The 21128-nt window shown below is 41.3% G+C and overlaps 1 protein-coding gene across 3 annotated transcripts in view; it reads right to left on the reverse strand.

Annotated features, from left to right (window-relative positions):
• exd3 (exonuclease 3'-5' domain containing 3) overlaps positions 1-21128 on the reverse strand; it is a 644822-nt gene that overhangs the window by 382464 nt on the left and 241230 nt on the right. The gene's annotated exons all lie outside the window — the stretch shown is intronic.

A 21128-nucleotide genomic window follows, 5' to 3' on the forward strand; every position in this document is an offset into this window, starting at 1 on the left:
GATCCAGGAATAGTGACTGTGGGGCAATATATTTTCAAATCAGGATAGCGTGGGGCTTAGAGGGGAACATGAAGGTGGTGGTGTTTCCAAGCATTTGTTGCCCATGTCCTTCTAGGTAGTCAAGGTTGTGAGTTTAGAAGGTGTTACATAGAAACAAGAGTAAACCATTGAGCCTTTTTCAACATTCAATGAGATCATGCTGACCTGCCTTTAGATTTCGACCCTTAATACCCTCTCAGATTTAAACTTAACAACAGATCTAGCATCCACAACAGTTTGTGAAAGAGAGTTTCAACCATTGTATTCATTAGAGTTTAGAAGGGTGAGGGGAGATCTAATAGAAACTTACAAGATAATGCATGGATTAGAAAGGTTGGACGCTGGGAAGTTGTTTCCGTTAGGCGGGGAGACTAGGACCCGTGGGCACAGCCTTAGAATTAGAGGGGGTAAATTTAAAATGGAAATGAGGAGACATTTCTTCAGCCAGAGAGTGGTGGGCCTGTGAAATTCATTGCCATGGAGCGCAGTGGAGGCCGGACGTTAAATGTCTTCAAGGCGGAGAGTGATAAATTCTTGATCTCACAAGGAAATCAAGGGTTACGGGGAGAGTGTAGGGAAGTAGAGTTGAAATGCTCATCAGCCATGATTAAATGGCAGAGTGGGCTCAATGGGCCGAATGGCCTTACTTCCACTCCTGTCTCTTATGGTCTTATCTACCACACTGTGTGTGGAGGTGCGTCCTAACATCTCTCTCGAATGGCCTGGCACTAATTATCATACTTATGCTCCCTAGCTCTGGAATCCCCAACCAGTGGAAATAGTTTATTAACCCTGCCTTTTCCTTCCTAATATCTTGAAGACTTCAAATCAGATCATCCCTTAACCTTCTAAGTTCTAGAGAAAACAGGCCTATTTTGTAGAATGCCTCTCATAACCTAACCCCTCAAGTTCAGGTTTCATTTTTGTAAACCTACAGCATACCCCCTCCAAGATCAATATATTCTTCCGACGGTGTGATGCCCAGATGTGCTCACAGTGTTCTAGGTGGGATCTAACCCGGGATCTGTATAACTGCAGCATAACTTGAGTCCTCATAGTCCAGTTCTGTGGAAATGAAGCAGGTGTGTTAGCTGTCATTGGCAGAGGGATCGAGTTCAAGAGCCCTGAAGTTATGCTCCAGCTATACAAAAGCCTGGTTCGGCCACATCTGGAGTATTGTGTCCAGTCTGATCACCTCATTACAGGGAAGATTTGGAAGCATTGGTGAAGGTGCAGAGGAGATTTACCAGGATGTTGCCTGGAATGGAGGGAAGGTCTTAAGAGGAAAGGTTGAGAGAGCCAGGGCTTTTCTCTTTAGAATGACGAAGGATGAGAGGTGGCTTGATAGAGGTGTACAAAATGATCAAAGGTACGGACAGAGTAGACTGCCAGAGACTTTTTCCTAGGGTAGAGATAGCAATTACAAAGGGGTCACATAGTTTTAAGGTGAGTGGAGGTAGATATGGGGAGACATCAGAGGTAGGTTCTTTACTCAGTGTGGTCAGGGCATGGAGTGCATTGCCAGAGAGGGTAGTGGAGTCAGCCTCATCGGTGGCATTTAAGTGGCTATTGATAGGCATATAGATGATAGTATAAAGGTAGGGGTGGAGGTTAGATAGACCTTAAGATTAGGGTAAAAGTTTGGCACAACATCATGGGCCGAAGGGCCTGCACAGTGCTGAGCTGGTCTATGTTCTATGTTCTAAATGGGGAAACCCCTTATTTTAAACTGTACTCCCTACTATTAGATTCCGCCACATTCACTCAGCATTTGCCCTGTCATATCTTCTCGGAATTTTATATGCGTCACCACTCACTCTTCCAAACTTCAACAAATATTAGCCTAACCTCTTCCATACCAGTAATCAGCCCAACAAACGTTCACTAAATTCTTTCCAAATCTTCTTATGGAGCTAAAGCTGTACACAATACTCCATGTGTGGTCTCACACAACTCTCATATTTAGTCCATCTCCCTTGCAGTAGAAAAAACAATATTCCATTGCCCATCATAACTACTTTTCTCTCCATCTTCGGTCCGCCTCCCCCTCTCTCCCTATTTATTCCAGAACCCTCACACATCCTCCTCTCCATTGAAGGGTCTAGGCCCGAAACATCAGCTTTTGTGCTCCTGAGATGCTGCTTGGCCTGTTGTGTTCATCCAGCTCCACACTTTATTACTTGCCAGAGCTGCATGTTAACTTTTTCTAATTCACGCACAAAGATACCCAGATCTCTCGATTTTGCAGTATCTTGCCATTAAAACAATAATCTGCTTTTCTATTCTTCCTACCAAAGTAATCCACCTCAAATTGTTTGTACATTATACTCCCTCTGACAAATTTCCACCTACTCAGTTAACCTATCTATATCCCTCTGAGGGCACTTGGCATCCTCACAACTTGCTTTCCGACCTATAATTGTATTATCTGTAAATATCACAACAATACACTGGGTCTCTTCATCCAGGTCATTAAGACAGCTGGAAAATAGCAAGACCGTAGCACTGACCCACTAGTTAGTTTTCCAACCTTAAAATGACCTCATCTCTCAATTCTCAACCCATGCTAGTAAATGATCCCAACACCCCGAGTTCTTAAATGTAGAGCATAAAACTCATTTTTTTACTTTACTGTATTATGAACTGAAATAAAAAATAACTAAGGATCGTGAAGATTTGTAGCTCGGGTTGTTGATGAGACTGTTAGTTTGCTCGCCAAGCTGGCTGGTTACAGTTCAGACATTTCGTCACCGTAATAGGTTACATTATCAGTGCGGCCTCCGCTAAAGCATTGTTGCTCTATTCTATTTGGTATTTATATGATCCGGCCTGTTAAGTCAGGTTGTGTCATTTCCCTGTTTGTGTATCCTGATGGGTAGTTTTCTTCTGGTCTGACCAATGAAATGTTTGCTGCAGTCATTACAATGTATTTTATAAACTACGTTGGTCCTGCATGTCATGGGTATGGGGTCTTTGATCCTTATGAACGTTTGTCATGGCGTGGCTGTGGGCTTATGTGCTACCATGATTACTAGTGGTCGTAGGAGTCTCATTGTCAGTTCTGATATGTTTGCAGCCAGTGTATTAGGGTGTACTGTGTCCTCTTGGCAGTGTCTCTCTAGTAGGCACCAGATGAAGATGATATTGGGATATCCCATGTTAGCAGAGACCTAAAGTGAACAGATTGTGGGTGTGAACAAAATGGTCAGAAGCCTACGGAAGTCCAGAACAGAAATTGCTGACTTTGTCTTTGCAGTTAAAAAAGGCATAAAAGAAAGGCGATTTATTTTCCCTCACCAGTTGCTGTGAGTTATTGCTTTCAAAAATAAGTCATGGACTTTTTACACTGTGAACCAGTTGTCCTGTGCTTCTTCTGTGACAGTACCCAGCATAGAGAGAAATCACTGAATAAGAAGTCCCTAAAGGCCAAAAGGATCATTCCAGTGAACCCTGTAGTCAGGGGCCATTTAACTGTCTTTCAATTTATGTCAACAGCTCAGAAGCTCTTCATGGGAGCAAACGTGACAACAAGGTGCCAACAGTCTGCTTCAGATTCGGGGACGTGTCAGGGACAGAGATGTGTCATGAGCAAGAAAACAGTTTGAGCTTCATTCTTGCAAATTTAATTGAAGGGAATTTCTACTGATGCTGTACTGGATGTCAGAAACCAATTCTAATGATTTAGAACAACAATCGAAGAGGTGTTAGTCAGATACAGACGGATGCCATCAATATACATGTGAAAACTAAACTGATATTTTGGCTATTGTAACCAAAGGGCAGAATATAGACAACAATTATTAGGGTCCAAAAGCAAATCCTTACAAGACTCCAGCTTACAGAACGAGGGCAGTAGAGAAACCACTACAAGTCATTTTCAAGTTATGATTGTATAGCTTACAATGGGACCAGGTGACAGCAGTCAAGGAGGTCAAGAACTGTCATTTGTGATTATGGTAAGAACTGTTTTAGTCCGGTGGTAGGGGCAGGGGAGTGAACAACCAGATTGAACAAATGCAAACAGAGTTTCAGTAAAGATAGTTACAGTTTTAGATAGAGTCATAGAGGTCTACTGCACAGAAAAGGGCCCTTTGGCCCTAATAGGATGACAATAAGTTCAAGGACCTTAGGGGGGAAGTAACAAATGATATTGATGATGGATCACTATTTTGCAATGAGTATACTGTCAATAGCTAGTTTTCTGAGGTGAACGGCAATGATAGTGGTTGAGAGAGATAGAGAGAGAGACAGACACAGACAATAGCTAACACGAAGGTCAGAAACGAAAGCTGAGTGATCAGCTACTGAGCATGAACATTGTCAAGAGAGGAGGAGAGGCAAGGTGAGCTTGGAACAGCATCAGGGAGATAGGAAAGAAATTAAAGAAAGAAGCAAGTTCAGGGTTCACGCAAGGAAGGAGATTTCATCATTGTCAGATATCATAAGACTAGGATTAGACAGGGGTCTATAGGGCAGAAAGTGGGCCAAATGACTTAATATTCATTCTGACATTGAGTCTGGGGTTAAATCAAGGTTCCACTATCAGTGATAACAAAGTGTGGAGCTGGATGAACACAGCAGGCCAAGCAGCATCTTAGGAGCACAAAAGCTGATGTTTCAGGCCTAGATCCTTCATCAGAAAAAGGGGGATGAGGAGAGGATTCTGAAATAAATAGGGAGAGAGGAGGAGGTGGACCAAAGATGGATAGAGGAGAAGATAGGTGGAGAGGAGCAAGACCGAAGGGATGGCAAGAGATTTGCAGTGGGAGAGACATCCCCTGAGGTTGGTCCGGAGGGAGGAGGGTAACTTCTTCAGGTTAGGCATCCTAGAAGAGGCTTCACAGCGAGGTTAAAATTGTGATCAGGGATGATGGGAACTGCAGGTGCTGAATAATCCGAAACAACAAAGTGTGGAGCTGGATAAACACAGCAAGCCAAGCAGCATCTAAGGAGCACAAAAGCTGATGTTTCAGGCCTAGACGCTTCATCAGAAAAGGGGGATGGGGAGAGGATTCTCAGTGTCTGGTGTTTCAGATCAATGTGAGAAGATGTCGTTGCCCTCTCTGCAGGGCTAGGAATTATTCTGGTAACTGCTTAGCGTGTTTCCCTCAATTGACACCATCAAATAAAGAATAAGCAGTCATTTTTATAACACAAACATGTGGACAAGAAGCCTGACACATTAATCCATACAATAATCAGTGAGCCCAGAGATTCCCCAGTCAGGACCATATTTTAAATATTTATGTAGCAAATATTAAGGTAAATGTCCTGGAAAAAAAAAATTAACCTTTAAACCTCCAGGAGCCTGGCCATTCCACAATCTAAACTCTCCAAAATATACTCATTACTTGTGAATAACTACTGAATCGGCACAGTTCTCAGTTGTGTGCAGAGTTCAACATAACACTCCCTGCAACGTGTAGCTGACAGCCAAATTTTTCTGTCCTTGTCTTTCAGTAATCGTGCTTAGAGCATGAAAATCCACAATGCACACAATGAGGTCAGCTGTTGCCCTGAACACATGGGAATGTAGAAAAATCAACATTCCAGAACTGGGATTTTTTTTTTGAAGATTGTTTCTTGTGATTAGGAGTGAAGCTTTCTGTGCATTTCAAGCTGTCCACAGCATTCCTTCAGGAAGGGAACATGTGCAAACTAACACTAATATACAACAATGCACAGACACGCTCAGAATATACCTAAATTCTCCAGTGTCCACTGTGAGGTGAAACAATTTCAGCAGGAGGCAACGTGTTGTTAATAACTCTAAAAATAGAGACCTGTATACAAATGAGGAATTGAAGGCAAAATCTCTGTTAAATAGGACTTTGCATTTGCTGCTCATCCCTAAGTGCCCTTGAACTATGTCTCTCTCTGGGTCATTTCAAAGGGCAGTTCGAATTAACCATATTGCTGAACCTGGAGTCACATGTAGGCCAGGTGAGGTAAAGGCGACAGATGTGAATTCAAATCTTCCATCTGCCATGGTGGGATTACAAAATAATAGCCTGAAGTACTGGTTTCCAGTCTAGTGGCAATATCACTGCATACAGTCAGAGTCACACGCGTAGAAACAGGCCCTTCAGTCCACCATATCTGTGCCAACTGACAAACACCAAACTATACTGATCCCATTTACCCGTACCTGGTCTATAACCTACAGTAGCATTTTAAGTCCTCATCAGCTGCTTCTTAAATGTTGCAAGTGTCACTGCCACTCTCTCAAACAGTATATTGCATATTCCTACCACATCTAGGTGAAAATATTTTACCTCAGATATCCTCCGAACCATTTACACCACAATCTCCCCCTGTGTCCTACTACTCAATCCATGCCTGAGATTTTTCCCAAATTCCTGAGATCAAAAATATATTATTTTAAAAATTTGCTGCAGCTCATTATTCACAGTTCTTAACTGACAATCCCTCATCCAAAAAACCATGGAATGGAATACATTACTCCCAAAGTCAACTGAAGTATAATAGACTAAATCAGAAGTTCCAAAAGTCTAAGTCATAGAGTCACGCTACATAAAAACAGACCCTTTGGCCCAACTAGACCATGTTCCCAAACCAAAGTAGTCACACTTGCTTGCATTTGGCCCATATCCCACTAACCTTTCCTATTTATGTACTTATTCGAATGACTCTTAAACATTGTATCCGTACCTGCATCCACCACTTCCTCTGGCAGTTAATTAGAACATAGAACATAACAGCGCAGAACAGGCCCTTCGGCCCTCGATGTTGCGCTGACCTGTGAACTAATCTAAGCCCCTCCTCCTACACTATCCCATCTCACTACACCATCCCATAATTCCACACACTAGCCAGTCTTTGTGGAAAAAAAAATTGCCCCTTAAGTCCTTTGTAAATCTGTCTCCTCATGTTAAAACTACGTCACCTAGTTTGAACTCTCCTACCTTAGGGAAAACACCTTTGCAATTCACTTTCTCGGTCTCCCTCATGCTTCTATAAACCTCTATAATGTCACCCCTCAGCCTATCCAGATTCTCCTTCAATTCAAACCCTCCATTCCGGCAACATCCTCCCTAATTTAGTAATATCATTCCTCTATCAGGGAGACCAGAACTATACACAATATTCCAGAAGAGGCCTCACCAACGTCCTGCACAACCTCGACCTGACAACTCATCTCCTATACTCAAAGGCTTGTGCAATGAAGGCATGCATGCAAAGCACCTCCTTAACCACCCTGTCTACCTGGGACATAATTTTCAAAGAATTATGTAATTGAACCCCTAGGTCGCTCTGTTCTGTAACACTACCCAGACCCCACCATTAATTGTATAAGTCCTACCCTTGCTTGTTTTACCAAAATGCAACACCTCATATTTATCCAAATTAAACACCATTTGTACTCCTCAGCCCATTGACCCAATTGATGAAGATCTCTTTGTAATCCTAGGTAATCTTTTTCACTGTTCATTATACCAACAATTTTGGTGTCATCTGCAAAATTACTAATCATGTCTCCTATATTCTCATCCTGATTGTCATTTATATAAACAAACAAAACTGGGCCCAGCATCAATCCCTGGTCACAGGCCTCCAGTCCAAAAAACAACCCTCCACCTCCTTTTCTGATGAAGGGTCTAGGCCCGAAACATCAGCTTTTGTGCTCCTGAGATGCTGCTTGGCCTGCAGTGTTCATCCAGCTCCACAGTTTGTCACCTCCACCAACCCTCTCTGCCTCCTACCATAAAGACAATTCTGTATCGTACTGCAAGCTCACCCTGAATCCCACGTGATCTAAATTTACTAATTAGTTTACCATGCTGAATCTTATCAAAGGATTTACTAAGGTCCAAGTTAACAATGTCTACCACTCTGTCCTCATCTATCTATTTGAGAAAGTAACCAAAAAACTCAAAAGATTCGCCAACTTTAGGTACATTTAAGTCATCATTGGATAAGCATATGGACGTACATGGAATAGTGTAGGTTAGGTGGGCTTGAGATCGGTATGACAGGTCGGCACGACATCGAGGGCCGAAGGGCCTGTACTGTGCTGTAATGTTCTATGTTCTTTGTAAGCTTGTAAGACACAAACTTCCCTGGCACAAAATCATGCTGACTATCCTTAACCATTTTTTGCCTCTTTAAAAGCATGTAAATCCTTTCCTTCAGAATCATCTCCAACAATTTACCCAACACTGACGTCAGACTTACAGGTCCAGAGTTCCCATGCTTCTCCTTACAGCCTTCCCTGTGTCAGTTTATTAACTTATCAACAAACCGCAAAGTGATGGAGATGCATTGTTATAAACATCAAAACATAGAAAATAGGAGCAAGAGTGGGCCATACAATCCTTCGCTCCACTAATTACAGTTTGCCAACTTTAAAATGACCTCATCGTCTCAATCCTATACCCATGCAAATAAATTATCCTCAAACCATGACGTCTTAAATATAATGCACAGTGCACAAAAAAATAATTCTTTTATTATTTTTCTGTACTTTGATTGTGGATTGAAATGGAAAATAGACTGTTTTGTAATACCAAGGATTTTGGAAGAGATTGCTAAATTCCTTCAAAGCACTCATTGTAAGTGTTCTTATGCCGTTGGTTATTCCACCCAGCTAAACTGAAGTGAGAATGAAGTCTGATAATACATAAAGAACACTTTTTAAAAAAACTTTTCCTATATTTTTGATTGTGGACTGAAATGGGAAAAGGACTGTTTCAAAAGCTAAGTATTAGTGATGGGTCACTGCAATTTTTAAGAGGTGACCTAACGTTCATCTTAAGTGTGATTTACAGAATTTTTGATTCAACCAATGGGGAACATTCAGTTGCAAACAAATTGCAGCCAGGAAGACTCAGCCAGCAACAAGTAACTGATTGATCTATGCAATGATTACCCATTGTCAATGACAGAAGTCTTCTACCTGCCAACAACTGAGTGGTTGTTTAGCTACCTGGGAGCCAGATTGAGGGCATCAACAAAACCATCCAAAGCCTACAGATCTCCAGAATGGAAACTGTTATCTGTGTCACTGCAGTTAAAAAAGAAACATAAAGCCCATAGAAAGGCAATTTATTTTCTCTCACTTGTTGTTATAAGCTATTGCTTTTAAGAATAAGCCAGGAACTTTTACACTGGGAACCAGTCACTCTGTGCCTCCTGCTGGCAAGTGAAAGTACCTGGCATTGACAGAAATCACCAAATAATAAGTCCTGAAAGGTCAAAAAGATCAGCCCAGCAAACCCTACAGACAAGGGCCACCAAATTCTCACTTCACTTTTGCTCTCCATCCATAGTACCATTTTTTTTTGTCTGTATGGGAGTGTAGCGGGAGGTATAATGGGTTTAGAGTTTTAACCAGTGGAGTCATAAGTCAACAGCTCATAGATGTTCACCGGCAGCTAGAGTCTAATTATTTGTAACAACAAGGAATACTATTTACGTCTAGAAATCAGATCGGTGCTTTTTGTCAACTGGATCTGAAAGACAGTAAATTGGGGAATTCTGCGCGGTTTTTAAAATCCTTAACATTTGAGATGACCCTGGGACTAGCAGGTTTTGATTTCCCAAGCACTACCCCAGTAAGACATAGTGTTATCCAGGTGGAAAGAAAGAGTTTCAGTGAGCATGTAAATATGCAATTGGCTCTTTATAAAGATCAAATGTGACAGCAAGGTGCCTACAGTCTGCTTCAGATTCAGAGACCTGCCAGGGACAGATATGGTGTTATTAGTGCAGTGATCCTAATGAGGTAAGCTAGGTAGACCCGATCTAATCAGGGTGCTGATATTCTATCAGTTTAACACCCCAATTAGGGAGCCCTGGATGACAGACAAGAACAGGAGCGTCAGATATGCTGTCATTCTGAGATAACAGCCAGATAATTTAGAGCCACAATGAAGGAGGCAGGAAAAGGTGCTGGTTAGGCCCAGACACCTATCATCAATATACAACCTCACATTCCATGATCCAAAATCCTATGGAATAGAATAAATCAGTTCCAAAGTGAAATTAAATTTCAAAGTCTAAGTAAGATGAAAGCAAGTAAGTAAAAGGTTTAAAAATACTGACAATTTATTAGATTTTTTTAAATTCAAAGGATAAGGGCATCGCTGGCTAAGCCAGCATTTATTGCCAAACCCTATTTACCCAGATGGCAGTTAAGAGTCAACCACATTGCTATGAATCTGGAGTCACACGTAGGCCAGACCAGGAAAGGATGTCAGTTTCCTTCACTAAAGGATATTAGTGAACCAAATGGGTTTTTCCATCAATCAACAATGGATTCATGGACATCATTAGGACTCCTAATTCCAGAAATATTTTATTGGATTCAAATTTCACTGTCAAACTCAGACCTCTAGGACATTACCCAGGTCTCTCGATTAACAGTCTGGCAACACCATCACTAGATCATCACATCTACTATCAACAAGCCAGAATGTGGAGGTGCCAGGTTTGGACTGGGGTGGATAAGGTCAAAAATCACACAAAACCAGGTTATATGCCAATAGGTTTATTGGAAGACAAGCTTTCGGAGTCTCACCTGACAACTGAGCGGGTGTAGGCCAACTGGCCCTTTGAGCTTATCCACCATTCAATGCAAACATGGCTGACCATTCAGCTCAGTATCCTGTTGCTGCTTTCTTCCTTTTAGCCCAAGAACTGAGGTTGTACAGGACATTGGTGAGGCATCTTCTGGAGTATGGTGTCCAGTTCTGGTCGCCCAGTTATAGGAAGGATAATATCAGCTGAACAGAATTCAGAAGAGATTTACCAGGATATTGAAAAGTATGCAAAGTTTGAGTTGTAAAGAAAGGCTGGGACTTTTTTTTCCACTGGAGCATTGAGAGGTGTCCTTATAGAAGATCATAAAGCCCTGAGGGGTACAGATACAGTTAATGGTAGATGTCTTCTCCCTAGGATGGGGGATTCCAAGATTAGGGGACACATTTTTAAGGTTAGAGGAAAGAGATTTAAAAAGACTCGAGGGACTTTTTTTTCTTACAGAGTGGTGGGTCGCATGTAGAATGAACTTCCTGAGGAAATGATGGATGGGGGCACAATTACAACATTTAAAAGACATTTGGATGAGTACGTGAATAGGAAAGGTTTGCAGGTATCTGGGCCAAACGCAGGCTGTTGGGACTAGCTTAGTTTGGGATTATGTTCAGCATGGACTGGTTGGACTGAAGAATCTGCTTCCGTGCTGTATGACTCAGAGTCTATAACTACGTCTAACTCCCTGAAAACATTAATCTTTTGGTCTCATTTGCTTTCTGGGGCAGAGAATTTCACAGGCTCAACACTCCGAGGAAAGGAACGTTGTCTCATCTCAATCCTAAATTTCCTCTCATCTTACTTCAGTTGTACTTCTTAACTGTGTGGCCCCAATTCTAGACTTCTCCACTATCATAAACATCCTTTCTGCATCCAACCTGGTTGGTCCTATTAGAGTTTTAGTCTATAGGTCTCCCTCCACCGTCTCCATTCTTCTGAACGAATATAATCCGAACAAATTTTGTCTCTCTTAATACATCAGGAATCAGTCTGGTAAAACTTCAATGCACATCCTCACAGAAGGAAACCAAAACTGCACACAATATTCCAGATGAAGTCTTAAAAATACTTTAATTTAGTTCCCTTATCTAACTCAATGTTTTTTATGAATAACTGGGACCTGCGTTCCCCATTCATCAAAAAAAGAGAATTCTTACTCTTTGTTTCCTGTCTGCTACCCAGTTCTCTATCCTGTCAGTACACTACACCCAACCCCATGTACAAGGTAAAAGATTTATACAGACAGTGTCCCAGATGCATCTGAATCACAAATTTGAAAGCAAATGAATTAATGAGCAATGGAAAGCCATAAAAAAGGTCGTCAGATACAGTCGAAACATATTGAGAGGCAGGGAAAAGGAACAACATTGAAAGCCAGACAGCCCCAAATACTTTAAGACACAGAGACTAAAATTAAACATGAAACAGACACTAATGATAAACATCCAACTGATGGAGAATCAACCTGTACATAGAAATGTCAAAGAACTAAAAAAGGAAGTAAGAGTCAAAAGAGAAGCTGAGACACAGGATGAGGGTTAACACAAAAAGATCTGAAGTCAACATCGTAAACCCTTACATTTAGCATCAGAAAACATAATCAAAGCACTCCACAGAAGCATAGAGTCATATAGTTGTACAGCACGGAAACACACCTTTCGGGGTCCAACTCATCCATGCAGACCAGATACCCTAAATTACTCTCATCTCATTTGCCAGCATTTTCCCCATATCCCTCCAAAACCTTCCTATTCATGTATTCATCCAGATGCCTTTTAAATATTGTAATTGTACCAGAGCCCACCACTTCCTTATGACAGTTCATTCCAACAGACGCACTGCCCTCTGCATGAAAGAAGTTGCCCATTTGGTCCCTTTTAAATATTTTCCCCCTTTCCTTAAACCTCTAGTTTGGGACTCCTCTACGCTGGGCAAAAGGCTTTGACTATTCATGATTTTATAAACCTCTATAAGGTCAACCCTCAGCCTCTCCAGCAAAAATAGCCCCAGCCTATTCAGCATCTCCCTACAGTTCAAACCCTCCAACACTGGCAACATCCTTGTAAATCTTTTTTGAACTCTTTCTAGTTTAATATCTTTCCTTCAGCAGGGAGACCAGAACTGAACACAGTGTTCCAAAAGTGACCTAACCAATGTCTGTACAGCCACAAATTGGGGAGGTGATGGTCTAGTGGTACTATCAATGAATGTCAACCCGGAGACTCAGATAAAGTTCTGAGGACCCAGGTTCAAATCCAGCTAAGGCTGTCCATGGAATCAGAATTCAATAAATATCTGGAATTAAAAGAGTCTAATGATGGCCATGAATCCAATGTCATGAAAAATCCATCTGGTTCACTAATGTCCTTAAGGGAAGTAAACTGCAGTCCTTACCCAGACTGGCCTAGATGTGACTCCAGGCCCACAGCAATGCGATTGACTCTTATTGCCCTCTGGCAGTAAATGCTGGTCTAGCCAGATATGCCCTCACCTTGTGAATGAATAAAGAAAAAGAATGACATCCAACTCCAATGCACTTACCAATAAAGGCAAGCACAGCAAACACCATTGTCACTGCCCTGCAACCCCACCTTCAGGGAACTATGAACTTGCACCCCAAGGCCTCATTGTTCAGCAACACTCCCTAGAACACTGCCATGATTTGCCTCACCAAAGTGTAACACCTCACATTGATCTAAATTAAACTCCATCTGCATGATCAAACAAATAAGGATTGTAGCCAGACTACGTCAGACGAATAGTTTGATCAAAGGTAGCTTCTAAGGAATATCTTAGAGGAAAGAAGGTGCCGAGATTGATTCGATCGTAGAATTTTACTGAGCATGAGGGGCCCTTTGGCCCAAGAAGTCTGTACTGCCAAAAATACACTAAACCTACAGTCGTCCTGTTATCCAACACTCAGTTGAATGTTATGACATTTCAAGTGCTCATTCAAAAGTTATGAAGTTACCCGCTTCAATTACCCTCCCAGGCAACACATTGATGAAAACTGTTTTCCTCAAGCCCCTTCTAAATCTGCTTTTCACCTTAAAATCATACTCCACCCAACTCCATACAAGACAAGTTAATAGTCACAACAGAATGGAAAACATGAAAATGTTCATGGACAGCCCCTCAAGGTGACTAGCAGCAGTGATCAGGATAGTGTGTGTGGAGGGATTACAGTAGGGGAGCATGATGAAGACTCTCTAATGAGAGGTGACATTGATAAATTCATTTTTCTACAGTTTTAGAGATATAGAGTCCCACAGCACGGACGCAAGCCCTTCAGCCCAAATTGGTCCATGCTGACCAAAATGTCCATCTACACTAACCCTATTTCCCTGCAATTGGCCCATATCTTTCAATCCCATCCTATCCCATCCATGCATTCGCCCAAATGCCTTTTAAATGTTGTTAACGTACCCGCCTCAACCAATTCTGCTGGAAGCTCAGTCCACATGTGTACCATTCCGTGTAAAAAAAAAAGTTGCCCCTCGGGTTCCCATGTATTCTTTCCCCTCTCACCTTAAATTGATGCCCTTTAGTTCGCAATTCCCCAACCCTGGGAAAAAGACTGAGTGCATTCACCATATTCGTACATCTCATGATCTTATATACCTCTATAAAAATTCCACCTACATCTCCTATGTGCTAAATAAAAAAGTCTTAGCTTAGACAATCTTTTCCTATAAGTCAGTCCCTTGAGTTTTGGCAACATCCTTGTAAATTTCCACTGCACACTTTGCAATTTAATAACATCTATCCTGCAGCAAGGTGACCAAAACTGAACACAACACCCCAAGTGCGGCCTCATGAACATCATGTGCAACTGCAACACAACTTCCCAACTTCTATACTCAATACCCTGACTGATGAGGGCCAGTGTACCGAAAGCCTTCTTCACTGCCCTGTCTACCTGTGGCTCCACTTTCAGTGAACTGTACACCTGAAATCCAGGGTCCCGCTGTTCCACTGCACTCTTTAAGACCCTACCATTCACAATGAAGGAGGAAGAACTTAATTCCTTTCTCCTGGGACGTTTAGCAAGAGTCATAACTGTCAACTGATTGTCTTCACATACACGAATTACTTAGAGATTTAGCTAACACAATATTTTGGAAATTCCATTTTAACTTTAAAACTTTTAAAACTGTTTAGAATTATTCATTGCAAGCTTTGTAATACAAACAAATATTTCCTTAGGTGACAACAAAAACTGTCCAGGAAAGTCAACGCTCAAGAAACTGCCCAGAGCTGTTTCAGGGTTACAGCACTCACATTTTGTCTTTAATTCAGTGCCACACAAGCTTATATGCTTTTGTTGTTTCATTTCCCCAAATAAATTTCCTTTGGTAAAACATCTTTTTCTAGAGAAGTGTGGCGTAGTTGAGGTCAGTTTATGTTCCATTCCATGTTCAAAGAATTATCCTCTCAAATGGCAATTCAACAGAAAAATACATAAATACACAAACTAGACAGGCACTTTTGCTTTCATCTTAATTCCTATAATTCTGTTCAGTAAATGATTGTCAGTAAATCCAAAAGCTACTCCACAGATACCCTAGAGGGAGATGAAGTTGTGGTAGTCACTAGACTAGTCATCTGGAGACTTGGATAACACACTGGGAACACAGTTCAAATCCCACAATAGCAGATTGAGGAATCCGCATTCAGTAAAAAGACTTAACCAATCTAATGAGGCCATATTAATTTTTGATTGTAAGAAAAATCCATCGTGTTCCACTTATGTCCTTTTGGGAAAGAAATCTCACATCCTTACCTGGTCTGACCCACATATGGCTCCAGACTCACAGCCAGGTTGAATCTTAAATGCACTCTGAGATGGCATGGCAAACCACTCAGCTGTCTCAAAGAAATGAAACCAAACAGACCACCTGGCATCAAGCAATGCACCAGATATGACAACAAACACAGCCCTGTCGACCCTACAAAGTCCTCCTTACTAACATATGGGGACAAGTGTCAAAACTGGGAGAGCTGTCTCATAGACCAGTCAAGCTACAGCCTCTCAGTCATACTGAAAGCCTGTCCACCATCTACAAGGCACAAGTCAGGAGTGTAATGGAATGCTGAATGAGGAGCTCTACTAACACACAAGCTCAACACCATCTGTGAGAAAGTAGCCTGCAGCTTGACTGACGCCACATCCAGAAACATTCACTCCCTCCACCGCTGACACTATCAGAAGTATGTATCATGTACAAAATGCACCATGAAATCTCACCAAGACTTGTCAGACTGCACCTTCCAAACCCATGACCTCCATCATCTGGAAGGATGAGGGCAGCAGATAAATGGGAACACCACCACCTGCAAGTTCCCCTTGAAGTAACACAACAACCTGACTTGGAAATCTAACAATTTTCTTCAGTGTCACTGGATCAAAATTCTGGAACTCACTTCCTAACACACTGTGTCTATCTGCACCAAACAGACTGCAGTGGTTCAATAAGGCAGCTCACCACCATCTTCTCAAGCACAACTAGGGATGGATAATAAATGCTAGCCTAACCAGTGATACCTGCATGCCTTCAATTTTAAAAAAATGACAATAAGAAGACACTACTATTCAACAGTGACTCCAAGTCAGGGAGATGCAATATCAAAATAGAATCAGCCCACGTGTTCTCCTTTCTTAATGATCCCTCCCTGATCACTTGCCAGTAATCCACACTGGAGCCCATCTTCTGCAGAAACTCTCATCCATACATCTGTTAGCTCCAGATTCAACTCCGGACCAATTTTTCATCTTTCACTCTTCACAATCTCTACTGTCGCATCCTAACTTGCACCAAGCCCCATTTACAGATTCTCTCTGTCAGCACTCACCTATAATGGCTCCCCATTCCCCAATAGTTACATTTAAATAGCTCATCTTTGTGATTAAATTCACCATGGATTTGACCCTCCTCCACAGTCAGCATTTCCTGTGATTCACTGGCCACATGTCCTTATTCACCTAACTTGTTTGCAGCCAGGACTCCAGTCTTGTGGACACCAGATTCTGGAATTTTCTTCCTAAATTTCTCTCCTTCCTTGTGACATAATTTAAAACTTGCTCCTTTAACCAAGCTATGCTTCACCTGTTCTAATGTCTTCTAGCTCAGAATCTCATTGCCATATGCTGAATTTTATCAATATAAATACATTTTATTGTTGCATAATTATGGAGAATACAACATTAAATTTTCCAAACAGTAGGATATTTCCCTTGATTTTGATGACAGAGTGAGAGACACTGCATAAATCTGCTGCATATTCCTGGTAAATAACTGAGTGGCCAAAACGTGTTTATATTGTGCACTGCAATATCGCAGCAAGTTACTTGAATTCTCAGCACATCTGAATGCATGACTTGCACTGACTCCATCCTTTCTTAGTAATGCTACACAAAGTTTGATCAACAAGTTGTGATACATCATATCACAGAGAATGATTAGACTGGAATACAAAATATTTAAGAATACAACAGGAGTTTGCAGTATGTTAGAATATGTATCATTCAAGACCATTGGTAGTAGTGGTATCTCAGTGTCACACCACAATGAGTAGGACATTGGTGAGGCCTATCCTGCAGTACTGTGTCCAGTACTGGTCACCTCAGTTATAGGAAGGATAATATTAAGCTAGAGCAGGTTCAGGAGATTTACCAGGATGCCACTGAGTATGGAAGGTTTGAGTTATAAAGGAAGTCTGGATGAGCTGGGACTTTTAAACTGAAGCAATGAAGGTTGACAGGTGACCTTATGGTCGTTTATAAAACCATGAGGAGAATAGAGTGAGGAATGAACTTCCTGAGAAAGTACTGGATGTAGGCACGGTTACAGTGTTTAAAAGACACTTATCTAAGAACAAATAGGAAAGGTTTGGTGGGATATGGGCCAGGAGCAGGCAGGTAGGGTTAGTTTGGGATTAAGTTTGGCATAGACCTGTTGGATCGAAGGGTCTGTTTCTATGCTGTCTGACTCTATGACTTTGACTGCTCTCCTTTCCCATGAGAACAAAAGAGGGTCCATTGCCTCACCTACATGTCGCTGGTGAAATGAGCATGAGACAGTTTGCATTTAGGCAGACTGTAACCATAGACACCAGCAAAACAGGCAACCAGAAGCCTGACAACAGCTGTTCAGAACCTCCAAAGAGGCTATATGAATAAGAATCTGAGTATAGGCAACATATATAACAACAAAGAATATATGCACTCACTCACCTGATTGGTGATTGTGAGATAATTATCTGCTGTGCTTCTTCCCATAAAACCAGTGACTACACTTCAAATCTTTTGCATCTCGAAATGCCATGAAAAGATTATATTTTTATAAATGCTCTGCCTATCTCAAGGGTACAGTAATTTAGGGAGTTAAATGTTGTTTTATCACGTGGCATCTCCAAATCCTCATCAAGATTTCAGAATCACAATTCATTGATGTGTGTAAAATGAGACATGAAAAGACTTGCAAGGCATACAAAGCAATGTGCTCAAGTGCTGGAAAATGGGATTAGAATAGTTAGGTGTTTTTTTGACTTGGTGGGCTGAAGATCTCTTTTCTGTGCTGTAGATCTCCAAGACTCTTCTTGACTGATTTAAAAACAAGTAGTTCTACGAAAAATGAGGTCAGGAGTTGGTTGAAACTTAATTCCCAGCATATTGAACACATACAATTGGGATTAAGTAATAAATGTAGACATGAAACCACTTTCCTAAGGACTTACTGCTGACAAATGAAGTTTGGAATTTTTTTCCCCATATACAGGGATAATTCTGACACTAACTGCAGATTTGTATTTGGCAAACCTGCAGATTCCCTTACAATCATGAGTTACATGAAAAGGGAAGAATGTGCATTTTGTCATTTGAGTCACTCTAGCAGAGTCTTTCAAACTTTGCTAGACAGGTATGACTGTCTTACACAAAGCTAGAATGGGAATATCAAGATCCTGCTTCACCTTTCAGAAGCTCCAAAAATCAACAACCTTTAATAATCATTCAAATCAGATTTCAGTTCACTTTACTTCAATCAAAACCAGCCTGTATATTGAATAAACTCCTCTTACAGTCAACTGTATTTCCTTTCAAACAAGCCATCTCCAAGTGCTGACTGGGACCATGATTAAAGTTCATATTACATGTAATAAGTAACATATAGATCGGATGTATTGAGCAGCATCTGGAAACTGCTCTAGTCTTTCCCCCATGCTCCATAACATCATCAAAATCCTGGCTATGGTTTTTGCTCAGGCTTCCTCCCAATTAAATCACCCAAAAATTGCTCTTAGAAATGATCTTATTCTGCAGCTCAATCCTTGAATCTTGCATCCTCAGGCTCTAAAAACATTCTTTCCTCTCCCTTCTCTGTCTTTTCGAAGGCACCAACTCCTTTGTCTGAATTTACTTTGCTTGCTTCATAATCCTGACGTTGGCCTCAATTTCAGTGCTGAAATCTAGCTGGTGGCCCTGATCTTCCTGGAAGTGGCCAATGAAGAAACTGGCTACAGGGGCACCATACAATTAAGCAAGCTAAGAAAGCAGGTGGTCCAAAGGGTCTGCATACCCATCTGGAGGAGAGGACGTTGCAGATTTAGGCACCCTTAAATAAGGTATTTGGTCCTGAAAGGGTTATGTCAAGGAATGCATTAAGCACTGCCCATTATGACGACATCTTATAGGCTTGGATAAGGGAACAGCCCCAGATCTCAAGGGAGATATGTCTACCCACGTATTTTAATATGAAGGTCTATAATACCAAGGATATATACACCAACCTTGGAGGGAATACAATATAGGCTTACATGATATTGGACTTCAGAGATTAAGTTATGAGGAGAAGTTGTACATATTAAACCTGTTTTCTCTAGAATTTAGAAGTTTAATAAATGATCTGATCGAATTCTTCAAGTTATTAACAGGAAAACAGAGGATGGATAAAGATTAATTATTTCCACTGGATGGAGATTCTAGAAGTCGGGGATACAGTCTGGGAATTAGGGTCAGACCATTCGGAGACATGCTGAGAAGCACTTTGACACACAAAGGATGATAAAGATTTGGAACAGGTGAGGCTAGGTCAGTTGTTAATTTTAAACCAGAGGTAGACAATTTTTTTTTTCAGCAAGGGTTTTAAGGGATTGGGCCAAAGGCAGGTATATGGAGTTAGGCTACAGATTAGCCGTGATCTCACAAAATTGTGGAACAGGCTTGCGCGGCTGAATGGCCTACTCTTGTTCCTATAAGGTAACTTGTACCTAGCCGTGATCATCTCTTAAACAAAATGTTGTTAATGCAAGATCTCTTTTTGTTAGACTACCAAAAGGTTTGCTCCACCACACAAGACAAAGCATACACTGTAGATCCCAATCTAAAAAGAGGGTGACAGCAAATCTACCTTTGAGACCAACAGTGCATATAGCTCCTAAAATGTGATAAGTAGTGGGGAAGATTCATTGTACAAGTACCAAGCTGGAAACCACCTCCTAAAAATGCAGCATATGCTGACTTTCCTAACTGCTTGCTGAGCTCCAGTAATCTCAAAGTATTAGCTTCAAGATGGGAGCACCCTCTGTAGGATTGTAAAAAACAAACAAATATGGTCACTGTTGCTAGGCTATTGTTGTGGAGAGAAACTACTCTGAAAGTTGGCCTGTGTCCATGGCTTTGATCCACTTCTGATACCTACAACTCTGAGCAGTACGGATTTAGAGGAGGCAATCAATAGCCCTCAGCCCAGTTGACTGCTTGTTCCCCCAACAATTGCTGGACATGTCTCATGAGGGTACCCACCTGCTGTTAAGAAGATCCTAGTAACACGAGCAATTTAAGTTTAATTGAATCGAAAGAGCTTTCCACCAGTGCCAGTTAGCCTCTGCCTGTCAGTAGAGATGGGATCAGACCAGACAGCCAAACCAATAAACAATTCTTTGATTTTGTTCCTGCTGTCACAATTTCACAGGACCAGGAAAACTCCACACTGATATATAATTCCACACTGTAGGGATTCTATGACTCTATGAATTCATTTGATTGCTTCATTGTGAATGGACATATCTACAAAGCTGGCCATGCTTCTTTCTCTTGCTTGTAGAAAGAAGCTCTGCCAGCTGTTGAAATTCAGACTCTCTCAATGTGCTCTGTGCATTCCACAGCTTCACATCTGAGTAGGTGGAGCTCTCCTCCCACTGCTCTAAATCCCTGCATTGATTTAATTTTAAATCTTGGCCCCTCATTTTTCTGGAGAGAGACTGCTTCTATCTCTACTGTCCTACCATTTCAGAATGACAAACAATTCCATTCTATTTTAAGCATTCCACAATATATGTAAAATAAGGAATGAATAAATGGGTCCTTTCAAACAAGTAAGTTTTTATACAGGTAGAAGACTCCAAATGATTAACACCTGTCTGCTGAAAGCAATGGAGAATGAATGGATGGAGCTGGAGCTGGAATTTTTAGTCCTATTAACAGAGCTCTCGCAAAAAATACTGCTGCCTGGTTCCTCGCCCATACTGGCAAGGAA

Source organism: Stegostoma tigrinum, chromosome 29, assembly GCF_030684315.1.
Source record: "Stegostoma tigrinum isolate sSteTig4 chromosome 29, sSteTig4.hap1, whole genome shotgun sequence".
Taxonomy (NCBI): Eukaryota; Metazoa; Chordata; class Chondrichthyes; order Orectolobiformes; family Stegostomatidae; genus Stegostoma; species Stegostoma tigrinum.